Source organism: Rhinolophus sinicus, chromosome 5 (assembly GCF_057876585.1).
Source record: "Rhinolophus sinicus isolate RSI-liver-muscle chromosome 5, RSI-T2T, whole genome shotgun sequence".
In the NCBI taxonomy this organism is placed as follows: domain Eukaryota; kingdom Metazoa; phylum Chordata; class Mammalia; order Chiroptera; family Rhinolophidae; genus Rhinolophus; species Rhinolophus sinicus.
The window spans coordinates 2,930,987-2,943,533 of NC_142505.1; the positions used below are offsets into that span (position 1 = coordinate 2,930,987).

The 12,547-nt window shown below is 45.0% G+C and overlaps 1 protein-coding gene across 9 annotated transcripts in view; it reads left to right on the forward strand.

The window, feature by feature from the left end:
• CNTN4 (contactin 4) overlaps positions 1–12,547 on the forward strand; it is a 769,881-nt gene that overhangs the window by 333,285 nt on the left and 424,049 nt on the right. Inside the window, exon 1 of one of the 9 annotated variants that reach the window (XM_074312215.2) lies at positions 3,709–3,994. The exons of the other annotated variants lie outside the window; for them this stretch is intronic. The gene's annotated coding sequence lies outside the window, so the exon portion shown is untranslated. Of the gene's footprint in view, positions 1–3,708; positions 3,995–12,547 lie in introns of those variants that run through there. 9 annotated transcript variants of the gene reach the window in all.

Below are 12,547 nucleotides of genomic sequence, written 5' to 3' on the forward strand. Positions count from 1 at the left end.
TTCTCAGTGTCTTCATCTGTGAAGTGGGAAGAGTAATGACACCTCCGTCAGAGGGTCCTGGTGAAGATTAAAATAGATAATCCGTGTAAAGTGAGTCGCAATCTCTGAACATAGTAAGCACTTGATATAATGAAAGCCCGTGGCAGAAAAGAATTTGTCTCTGGGCAAAAGTCATCCCTCTGCATTGTGTGCTGTTCAGAATAAATCTGTAATGTCACCCTCCCCCCACAAAAAAAGAAAATTACAAACTTTAAAAATTGCAGAGACCCAAATATGTCACTTAGCATAGAGGTGGACATATGTCTACTTTAAAGTTACATGTTATTACATAATCCACGTATGGACCATGTGGCTGTATCATGTAGTTTACATACATGTTAGGTTCCACCCCCCACAGACACCCCCCACCCCCCCCACACATGCACAAATAAGCATGCAGGTGTGTGCACAGACAATTAATAGTCACTTTTGCTGATGGTGACTCCAGATTTCTGAGACGTTTGTGGTAAACATTGAGACATTGCATTGTATCCAGCTTACAGGTCAATTTGGTGTCATTGAGTCATAATTTTCAAAATGGGAAACAGTCTTTTCACACTGTTTTAATTTTGTGGTCTCAATTGGTCATTGTTACAGGAATCTGATTTCTTCCTAGAAAATGGATATGGCCACACACTCTCTCTTGTGGACCCCTGGTTGTGGCTTCTTGATTATTTTATCACTGACTCCATCCCTTTGGTTGGAAAAGAAAGTGCAGTCAGGATGCTTCAATTGTCATTCCAGTGGGTGCCCTGGGCAGAGATTTCTGAGCCATCCATCCCTTTGAAATTTTGTTCTCAGCTGGAGAAATGTCACAGTTGTCTCAGCTTTTGACTCTGAGTTTTAGTGAGAAAGGCAAGAAATAGGAAATACGAACATTTTCTAGAAGAAGCAATGGGCAATTGTATGCACATCGAGTGACTTACTGCTGAAGATTCTAAACCATTAAAAAATATTGATTAAGCCTCAACCTGATGGGAAATTGTTGCCATAACTTTCATTTTGCGCGTAGATTTGCTGAGGCTCAGAGCTGTACTTAACTTGCTGAATCTGGTCTTATAGCCAGAAAGAATCCCTTTCCCCAGGTTCTTATTTACTTTGACAAGCGTGTGGGTAAAATTGCAGACTCTTCAGAGTCCCAAAAAGAGGCAGTTTCTTGCAATTTCCATGCAAAACCTATTTTGGTTTCTGAAATGCATTCTGGGGTAAATATTTCAGGTTCTCCTGTCTTTGTGAGAACGCTTTCTCTGGTTTGCAGTTCCTGACCATTTTGGTCTCTCTCTCTCTCTCTCTCTCTCTCTCTCTCTCTCTCTCTCTCTCTCTCTCTCTCTCTCTTTCTCTCTGCTATGGTTATTTTGACATTAATTTTGGCTTTGATCTTAAAAGAAAAGAAATATACATTCCCAGATTCAGGCCTTTATGATAAACCACTTCTTATTTTAAGTGGTTTGTCTCGGGAAAAAATATATGAAGAATTGATGGAAGTTAGAAATGTTTAGTTAGTAATTAGCACCTCCCATGAGACACCAGTGCACATCACATGATGGCAAAGTAACTGTCACATAACATAATCAAAGATGAGTCAAAGTCATTACTAGGCAAACAGAGGCTGAATACAGCTTTAAACCAATTAAACTATTTCGATGAATCACTGAATAAACATGTTAGTATTTTACTTCGCCCTTCTTTTCGTTTGCTTCGGCCATACATGGCTAATGTGACTGAGCTGCGCAATTGCTGTTTAATTAACCTGTTTTGGTCAGCATCTTACCTGAGCTGCGTGAAGTCTCAGGAAAGATTGAACCAGATGAAAATAACAGGCCTGAAATTTGTGCCGGTCATTTTACAAGGTACGCCAAATTGCAGCAACACCCAGAGAAATAAAGAAACAGGTTTCCTTATAGAAACCGGAATGACAATACTTGCAAAATAACATGTTGAACCAACACGAAAGTTTAGTAAAACTTTTTTAGAAGTGTGATTACATGGTTTCATCCCCTCGCCCCGCTGTGTGTTGTTGCTATTAAGAAGTGATGCTAAATCTTCTTGAGGTCTTGTATCTGCTTGGGGATAATTGAGTGCAGTGGACATGCAAAGGTCTGGCAGCGTGCATCTCTTACAAAGTCCTGTTTCCTTTGGGTGAGTGACTTTTCTAGTTACTGAGTAAAGCATCACGAAAAGTGTCAGCACGTCATCTTTTATTCCCCAAGACCAGTATCAAAACCCTAAGGCAGTGTGTGAGTTGCCTTGACCTTGATGATAATTGTTTTTCCACAAACGATCACATAACTGGCAATGTGAGGAGAAGCCCCGTCTTTCTCCGCGTTTGCACAGTAGGAGTGTAAGAAGGTAATACGCAACAATCCAGTGTATAAATAAAAAGACTTTGTCCACACATTGAAGCAGTCTGGGGATTGGCGCCATGAAGACAAAACTTCTGCCGACTTTCGTCTCTTGATCCCAATGTTTTTACTCTGAGGCAGACGCAGTTTGTGTAGAATTAGCTAAAACCATCTTCTGCCCAACCTGTCTCTTTCTTCCCTTCCACACATTTATAATTTACTCACTGAGCACCATGCCTCCAGTTCTGTAAAGCAGCATCTTCTTAGCCAGTTTATCATGGCACCCCCAAAGGTGACCGAGACCCCTGCATTTTGGACACTTAGAAAAGCTTCCTTTGATTTCATTCTCGGGACTCTGGTGACTGTGATGAGGGGTAAGCGCCCTTCCCATGAAGGCCACTAGAACGATAGAAGGTCATAGCTGTGAGGTCCTCAGACACCTGGACGCAGGCCCTGTTGTACAGGTAAGAACTGGTAGGCTCTGGCAGGTGAAGTGGCATACTGTACATTGCCTTATTTGAGTAGCAAGGTGAGGATTAGAACTCAGGTTTTCTGACCCCCTAACCCAGGCTTGCTTAATAATTTAACTAAGGTGGATGTACGTGGACAGATGTCTGCAGGGGCTGGCAGGTAGCATAGGTGGCAGAAGCCAGAGCAGCGCTGCTTTGGGCAAGTGCAGGACACTTGGTCTGTTTGACAGTGTTCCTATTCCAACTCTGAAACCTCTCCCTCGCCAAACAAAGCGTGTCAGAAGCCCCTGCTTGCAACTCCTGAACGCATCACCACGCCAGCCACGTGGAGTTCTCTTAGTTATGCAATCGGAAGACACATCACCATTCCTTCTGGGGGGCGCTTGCTGTTTTGAGTTCCATGTCACCTCTGCGTTGAACGCCTAGAGCTCAAGAAGAAGCATATCTTTGGGGCCTTAACATGTCCCCATAGAGACCAGCTTTAGTGCAACCAGTCTCCCCGAAGTCTAGACCTGCAAAGAATATATACATGCGCGTCTCATAAAACCCACAGGGGAAACGTGGCTGCAGCCTGTAACCTTCCTGGGAGCTGCGGGAACCCCGAACAGACAAACCCTATCCCAGGGCAAACCTACCGCCTGCACCCAACACCGGTGCAATTACATTCTCTAGCTGAGGGCTTACAGAAAGCGCCCGCCGGAAGGCAGCCTTCCTCGCTACCCCTCCCTTGAAATCTGTAAACAGCTGTGCACGCCCCTGTGTGTTTGAAAGGTCGAGCACATCTGATCGGGCGGCAGCTTGATTTCCTGATCAGCTTCAATGTGAGTGGAGCCAGTTCCAGGGCTGTGATGCTCCCGGGGTGCGTCTTTCATTCCTGCGCTAATTATGTCCGCCCTTTGGGGGAAGGCAGCCGCGAAGCTGGGTCCTCCCTGATTATCGTTGGCGGAGAGCCACGCGGCGCGCAGTTCAGCATCTCCAGCCCCAGCTGAGAATATGGTCCCATTATCTCCCAGCTGCCTAGGCGATCCACACGGGGCTGGTCTGCTGGGGTGAGCAGTGGAGTGCACGCAGGAGCTTGCTGAGCTGCAAGCGCTGTGTGATCTGCGGGAACACGCACAGCGAAACTGGGACACTTCACAGTCTGTAAGTACTGGGCCCCCTCCTCCCTCCAGCTCCGTGGGAATGTGACTTTGCAGGCTGCATTGCATTTGCTGTTCCATCGCTCTTTGTTGAATCAGGCGGCTGAGACAGAGTGTAATGTATTTAGAGCTTGCTGTTGCTGTCAGATCTCTTTTATAATTGATTCATACAAGGAAAGCAAAGACCTTTCAGAATGCTTTTATAGGAGTTAAAAATTACTGGCTTTGTTGCTCATCTGGAAGCTTGGGTGCATCGTGTGTGGTGCTCAGGATGGTCGCAGCGTATATTTATCTTTTCTATCTCTGGCGATCACAAGAAAGACGGAAGTAAAAGTAATGTGTATGTAAAGACATCATCTGTGTTCACTTTTATAGAAAAGAAGCAAGTGTCAGTATTTCCAGAGTTTATTTAAGACAGTTTATCTTGCGGCTCTCTGCTGCCTCTGAGAAACCAGAAGCAGGAAAGTTCGTTGTTTTTCAGTTGCATGCTGTTTAGTAACTTTGCCGGGGTGGGAGAGGAGAACTGTTAGAAATATTTGCCAGTGTAAACTGTGTATCTCCGTTTTCACTCCAAGGGATAGTGTTTAAAACTAAGAGTGTATGTGTAGCTCGTTTGTGCTTTTGAGTGCACTACTGTTTATGACGCGATCTGAGTTCTAAAAAGCGAAGCATATCCCTTCAAACCCGGGTTCATTTATCTTTCATGTGTCTCCAAATGCAGTCTGTCAAACTAATATTTGTTATCCCTGAGCGATGAATTGATCATAAAAATGAGATTAGAAATTAATATTGTTAATGATGTTTTCATGGTGACTTTCCAATGATCAATGGCTTAGTGAAATTAAAGATTGTTATCACTGTGTAGAGGGGTGTGGGAATTCGTGTCCAGGTTTCCCGAGGCTACATATAAATCACCCGTCTTCCTGGAGAAAGTAGAGAGTTGAGCTGGGGTGAGAATAGAATGGGAAGAGACGAGGCCAGAACCACTTGAACCTGTGGCCAGAGCTGATGTGAACCAAAGAGCCCGGAATCCTTCCTGCCTGGCCGGGGGAATCCGACTCCCTGACTGCTTGAGACCCTGCGGCCTCTTTTTCAGAATAGTCTCAAAGCTGAGAAATCCACAGTGTGTGAAAGTGTCTCATGGTGAGGACCAGTGTGTGCTCATTAGCTTTGCTTGAGGGGGACACGAGAGAGGAGACTGAATACCTGGGTGTCTCCCTGCCCACAGGCATTGTCAGGGCTGGAGGTGTGGAAGGGAGTCGCTAACAAAGCAGGAAGGACAGATGAGCAGGGCTGTGGCCCCTCTGGGCAGCAAATGGTCCTGGGGCTGTCTTTGTGGGGAAACCTGTTGCCTGAAAGAAGGAAGTGTGTTCAAAGGGCTAAAACCCTGAAATCTGAAACACAGACCCGCAGTGATGATGGTTAGGGCACTGCTTCTACACCAAGGAATGGCCTCACGCCTTCTTCCCAAACTGGGCTGAGTGACATGACTGAGGAGGCCTCAGCTGTATTTTAAATAATTGTTGGCGTTTTTCTAACTAGTGCAAATAGAGGATCCTGCAAAGATGGGATCTTGTTTCTAATGATGACAAGAACAGAAACAGAGGTAGTTCAGGTCCACTTCTTTTTTCTTACAAATGTTTGTTTTGTGTCCACCTAATTTAGTAAATGCTGTTTGCTTTTGAATTCTCATTTGCTTTATCTGACTCCTGAATTCCTTTTCTTTCTTTCTTTTTTTTTTTAATGTATCAGGAACTTTTGCTTTTTAGTATTTTCCTGAAGTGGTTGAGTTTTTATTTTTATTTTCCAAATGTTTAGAAATTTCAACTCACATGTTAAACATTTTTTTTGTGGCTGGTCACTGCAAAGCTCCAAGAGATATTTTCAAGATTGTAGCATGTTCCTTTTACTTTCAAAATGTGTCATCCTTTTCTAAAACTCAGGACACTGTCTCCCCAGGTGTGCTTAATCTGTAGAAAGGGGGCTGGATGTTTCAGGAGTTAGTTTTAGGGTCTGGTCACTGGGCAGAGGGGAAGCCAGGTGGGTGTCACATACACCTTGTCAGAGGTGCTTTTAACGCCATGTGGCGATTTGATGGTTCTTCCAGATAAAAGTAAAGTGTGATAAAAGGAAACAAAGGAAAACTCTTGCATTTGGTCTGTAAAAAAGCAGTGTCTCTGTGGGTGTTTGCATGCGTGCACATTTACCCAGCAGCCTTGGGCATTTTCTGTGCTGTTCCAACTACCCCCTCCGCAAGCAGGAGGTGCTGGGGTTGAACAAAGCGAGAACGTCCTGTGAAGGGGACACAGCAGCCTGGGCCTGGGCCTCAGCAAACGGAGTTCTCTGCCGCCACCTCATGTCCCCAGCAGCCCTTGTCAGCAGGCCCTCCGGGCACACAGATTGCACCCTCCTTCCTGGGCAGGTAGGGGCAGCCAATGGGAGGTGAGGACAGAAGCCCTGGGAACTGTGCCCCCAGGAAGTTCAAAGGACAATGTGGCAGAGTGAAAAGAATGACCTAACTCAGGAACCCTAAACTGTCGGATGCTTGTAATGTCAGGCGCGAGCCCTGACTCTGCACTGCCCGGCGTCCACCCCGTAGCTTCTGTGCAGGGGCAGGGGAGCTCGGCTCTGCCTGTGTGCCATTGCAGTGCAGGCTCCACAAGCCGCTGTCCCTCTCTGGGCTTTCTTAGCCCTCTGCTGAGGGACGGATGATTTCTAAGAGACTTTCCAGGTCAGGAAAGACTATGATCTCATGACCCCTCATTCTAACCTGTCATCCACTCCTCGAAAGCCCTTGAAATTGCATAGAGACTGTGGAGCAGTCCCAGAGAGCAGTTTCCAGGCTCTCGGCCTCACGTGGAAAGGTGCTGGCTCGGGTAGTAGATGGTCATCAGCTGTGAATGGTTGGCCGTCAGCTGTGACTAGTTAGCCATTGGCCACTGATATAACTGCTGTGGCTGAGCTAGTAAGTGCGGTTAGCAAGCGGATTGTGGATTGCGGACCATGTGGCTCCTGCTTCCTGTGTCTCCCACCCAGCCTCTGGTGAGACCGTAGTGGTGTGACTCCCCTGTCTATGGCTCTGTGGGTGTTTCATTTTTGGCCTCACCATGTCCTGCGTTCTTGTGCGGGAAGCGGGAGCTGAGACCCTGCATGACAGGAACTGAATGGAATGTGACATAATTGTCATTGGAAGCGAAATGTTAGGTACTAGATGCTATTCCTCCCTCCCTCCCTCACCCTCCCTTCCTCCCTCCCTCCTTTCTCCCTACCCCTGTCCCCTCCCTCTCTACCAGGTCCCTGGTCCCTGTCCCCCTGCCTCCCTCTCTCCTTTTTTCATTAGTGAGCTGTTCTGACGTCAGAAACAAAATTGGGATTTTGTTCTTTTGTATAACCCGGTCATTTGCCCCGTCTGCCTTGAGAGTCTTTGAGGAGTGAGACACTGACAAACTGCTCTGTGTGCCACGTTTTCTTAGTACTGGGCACGTGTGCACAGGACCCTGAAACTTATGGGGCTGCATGTATGTGTGTATGCATTACCCGTGTCCACTGTTAAAGTAAGAGAATAATTTATATTTCAAATTGAGGGTAATTAAGCAGGATCCATCATAATGTGATAAACTAACACTTCATTTAAAAATTAAACAAAAAACATTCATAAATGAGAGTCCACTTCAATGTCACAGGATATGAAAGAGCTAGATTTTTAAAAAGGAAAAAATAAAAGTGTACCAAAGGATTATATTTTCCCCCAAGAAATGAAGTCTTATTCAACAGTATGGAAAATAAAAGCCGTAAATGATTTCGTTAAGAAATACATACCTGGTGATAGAATCAAGTCAGCAACTTTGTGGACTTCAGTGAGCTTAACCGAAAGCTTCATGGAAAAATGTCTTTATGATACACTTCTTGCTCTCAGAACTACTTATCACGAGGGAAGTGTCTCAGTTAAAAATGACAAAAGATGAAGTTACTCGACCCACCACTGATGAGTCTGGAGCGTCTGAATGTGCTCAGATCACATTGTGAGTAAACTCCGTTTGAGCATGTTCACCACAAGTGCTGAAAGAAGCTAGATTAATTTCAGAATTGATATTTGTAGTGCAAGGATTGTGCTGATTTGCACCCCTCCCCCCATTATATGAAATAAAAATACACATTGGCTGGAGAGCTAGAATGGCAAAATAATTACAGGCTGATACTCTACTTAACAGTTGACAATATTCAGATGTATTTTTCACATCTAGTGTACTCGAAGATGGCTGATAAGTAGCCATTTGATGACAGTAATAGCTGCATATGCTCTGCTTCTCATTCCAGAACAGGGTCGTGTTATGACAGCTATTAAATGTAGGTTGGAATATTAATTTTTCTCTCGAATTTTACCATTAGGAAAGCTCTGTGTATGTGGTTACTACCCTGGAGTTTGAATATTAATTTTATTCCTTATTGAACTTGTAGACTCTATTTGATGTGATCCGTGCAGAATATAAAGTTAATTTCCCAAGTCTTATAAAATTGGGTAGACATCCTGGCTTTTGGGCATCCGGCCCTGTTGTAAGTGGAATCAGTAATGTGAAATAATTCCTGTTTTATAGTCGTACATCCTTCCATGACCACGATGATTTTGTACTTACAGACTATTTCTATGTGCAAAATATAATGGGGACAGATATGTTGGATAATTTGTGAGTCTCCAGTCCTTGGTTTTAGAGTTCCCGAGCAGCTCAGGGCACTGCTTTTGGTTTCAGACCAGTGTGTGTGATGACTTGAGATGTTTGAGCCAACATCACCTAGTTAATTAGGGTTTGTCAGACTGTTTTATTGGGTAGTTTTTTAAAAAGGTGAAGGTATAAAGCGGGCTTCGACCTGGCTTTCGGCTCGAGCGTGGTTTCACACCCTCACGCGTGGTTTCACGTCCTCGCCTGCATCCAAAGTCGGACGCTGAGCCCTGCTGCATCTTGGCCTGAAATGTCTCTGTTTCAAGGAAGGAACATGATGACTGTTGAGAGGAGCCCATCAGAAGTTGCTGCAGAGAAGTAAGGCCTTTGTACGGCTCCACATAAAACACACAGATTCGGAGGCTATGAACAGGATTTAGAGAAGCTGACGATGCCAGACAGGTGGCAAGGGGGATTGAAGGAGACAGATTTAAGGCTTGCCAGAAGGAAACCCTATATCAAGGGATAGAAATTTGAATGCTCTGCAGAGAAAAAAAATGTAAATAAGCCAGTAGCGGATGAGGGTACGATTATGCTTGAAGGAGATGCTGATGCTACAAAGGGAAGCTGTTGAGAGCCTGGAAATATCAAGGGTGAGGCCGCCGCTGGGGCAGATTCACAGAGAGTTGGCCTGGGCATCGCTAAGCTACCGCCCCCATGACTGAGACATTGAGATCAGTGAAGAGATGCGAGAAAAAGGCCTGCTCCTGGCTCGTAGCTATGCTGCCTCAACAAACCTTCCAAACATATTTATCTTTAGTGAAGTAGGTATGAGGGCACCATGGTAGCTTCTCTTACTGTAATGAGGGTTTCTGAAGTCGTGTGTGCACATATTATGCCTAGTGTGGTGGGTGTTGAACAAGTGGATATGGAAATCGTGTAGCTGTCTACACTGGTGGATGCTTCTCTCAATTTCTGTGTTTCCGATCTCGCCCCTCAACATCCCCAAATGTTTATTTGCGATACCCCAAAGGCTCCCAGGAGACGGGGTGGGCTGGCGGATCCCCAGGGGGCTGCTTTTCTGAAATCACTTCAACTGCCCAGGAGACACATTTAAAGTTCTTATGTCAGATTAATGTGCCACGATACTCAGTGGGTCCTTGAAATCGTTTCACTTCACTCTCTGCCTACCGAGAATCGTGTCCAGAAGAGTCCGTTTAGGTCTCTCCAACATTTCTATAAATACGCTTGTCTGCTGGACGTGAGCTTCTAAACGAGCTGTGTCACTAATCACACCCTGTCACTTTCAACAACTTAGCCTCCGAGCTGCTTAGAATTCCGTGTGTTTGTCCCCCTTCCAGATGTGTGGAGCCACCGGTGGTGGTGGTGGGGGGCAACCACTACCCCCAGGGGAGAGCAAACCATGTGTGAGTCAGTGTGTGTGCGAGTGACTGTGTGTGTGAGTGTGAGTGTGTGTGTGAATGAGTGTGTGCGAGTGAGTGTGTATGAGTGTGTGTGAGTGTGTGAGTGAGTGTATACGTGAGTGAGTGTGAGTGTGTGAGTGAGTGTGTGTGTGAGTGAGTGTGTGTGAGTGTATATGTGAGTGAGTGTGAGTGTGTGAGTGAGTGTGTGTGTGAGTGTGAGTGTGTGTGTGAGTGAGTGTGTGTGTGAGTGAGTGAGAGTGTGTGCGAGTGAGTGTGTGCGAGTGAGTGTGTGTGTGCATGCACCTAAAATCTTAGCACATCATTAACATGTGTCAAGGGCCATAACTGAATGACACATTGGTTACAGTCATATCTTTTTTCCAAATTATTTTCATAACGTGAAATAATATTCAAGATGAATGTTCATGTAGAGATAGAATGAAATATTTCATTTGAGAAACATCCTTGCGTATATAGATGACAGTTTTCGATTTCCACATAATCTGAAAGGTAGAGTTAGGAGCTAGTTGGGAAGTCTGGATAGAGCTCTGACGTTTCCTCCAAAGTGTCTGTTTTTGTAACCTCTCGGCTTCCCGTGGGAGCTTGTCCTAAAGTGTGATGAGGCAGATCCCTCCGGAGGAACGTTTGGTCACTTTAGGTAGCGAATACATAGACATTTTTAATGGATGTGTTAAAGGAAGAAACATGTAGTTAGCAAATAAAATACATCATTTTACACATATAATTGCTTAGGACAGGACTAAATCGATAAACTGCTTTTCTGAAAAAAATTTTTTGATAAGCAATTTTCAATTCAGTTATCGAATATAGCAGACCTTGTCACGGCGGCATGCAAGGGACCCTGCACAGGCTATTCCTGCGTGTGCCAGGATGGCCACCCTGGTGAATGGGGAACCGGTGACATGAAAGGATGGCATCTGAGGTCTGGAGTGATCTGCGGGTTTCTGTCTGACTTTCCTCTGACCAGCTGCAGGGTCACCCAGGAGAGAGTGGCTGTCACAACAGTGAGTAGGAACAGCCTGGAATTCCCACAGCCGTGTGGCACACTTTCCCCGGCAGGAGGGTCACCCTGGAATTGCTCTTCAGATTCTGTGCACGTGCCACAACCCAGGTCTATGCTGAGGGCCCAGAACCAAAACGAAGGCCTGAGGAGACCAGACTGAAAACGTGAATGGGTGAGGAAAACCAGGTGTCAGAAAGTAGAGAATCCACAGGGGCCATTCAGGACGCTGAGCAAGGGTCCCGCCCAAAGTTGTTGTCATGCAGGATTGTGGGCCCAGTGTCGCCACATGTCACCAATTTTAAATATTGCTATTTTTTTTTTATAAATGATTGATGCTAGAGGCATCTACCAAATCCATACCCATATAGTTTACATCCTCTAGTGTAAGTTAATTCAGGGGCCTTTCCCTGGTGAGGGAGAAAACACAAGGTTCTGCAGCGTGAGCATTTAGGGAGGAAGCTAAGGAGACAGTTAGAGCAAAGCACGTTGAACTTCCTGCAAAGCTTGTTGCAGACCCTAATGTGTCTCATAATAATCATTTTGTAGAGGTCAGGTTTAAGAACTCATATGTTACAGGTATAAATGTGAAGTTAATCACCCAGAACTCAATAAATAAATATATTTTACTGTAGCCGAGTCAGTCAGTTTAATAAACTGCAGGTGTAGTTACTGCTTTAACTAACATACATTATTTTAACTTGAATTTGCCACTGAAGTTGCTAGACATGATTTATACAGCTATTGAAAGGGATGCATTGTTGATGTTTTTCTTTTTCAATATTCAGAGGGTGCAAAAAATGTATACACTTTTTTAAGTAAGGGAAAAACTATTAAAATTGCAATACTCAATATATCCCAGTAATAAACAATGAATACAAGTCACGTTTAACTTCTGCAATTGCAAGAGGTGCTCAAAGTGGTTACTATCAGCATCCAGACCCTTCTGATGACAGTGAACTACTTGCTTGAGCAACGCTGACCAAAGTGTCCACGTGTGTACATATTTTTGGCACCCCGCCGTATAATTAACTTTCTGTAGACACTCACTGAGCATGTATATGTATCCAGGCAAGAAGAGGGAATCTGAAGATGCTTCCTTCCATCACATTTGAGGGGCAAAAAAGATGGTCTAGTTTCCACTTGTTTTTGACCTCATCATGCCACCTGTGTGCTGTTTAGTTTTACACCAGGCATTTCCCAAGCTGTGTGTGATGGAGGAACCAAGAGCACAATGCTTCAGTGTTCAGGCATGCACGCTTGTCTTGGGTGTCTGTGTAGGTGACAGAATCAGCAGTGGGGCCATCACAAGACTGCTGCCTAATGCATTCGTTCACTTACAAATCATTTATTACATGTCTGCTGTTTACCTCACCCGGCCCTGGGGTCTAGGGGTTGAGTGATGGACACGACACATGGAAATTCACAGTCCTCCTCCAAGTATTATACGTGGA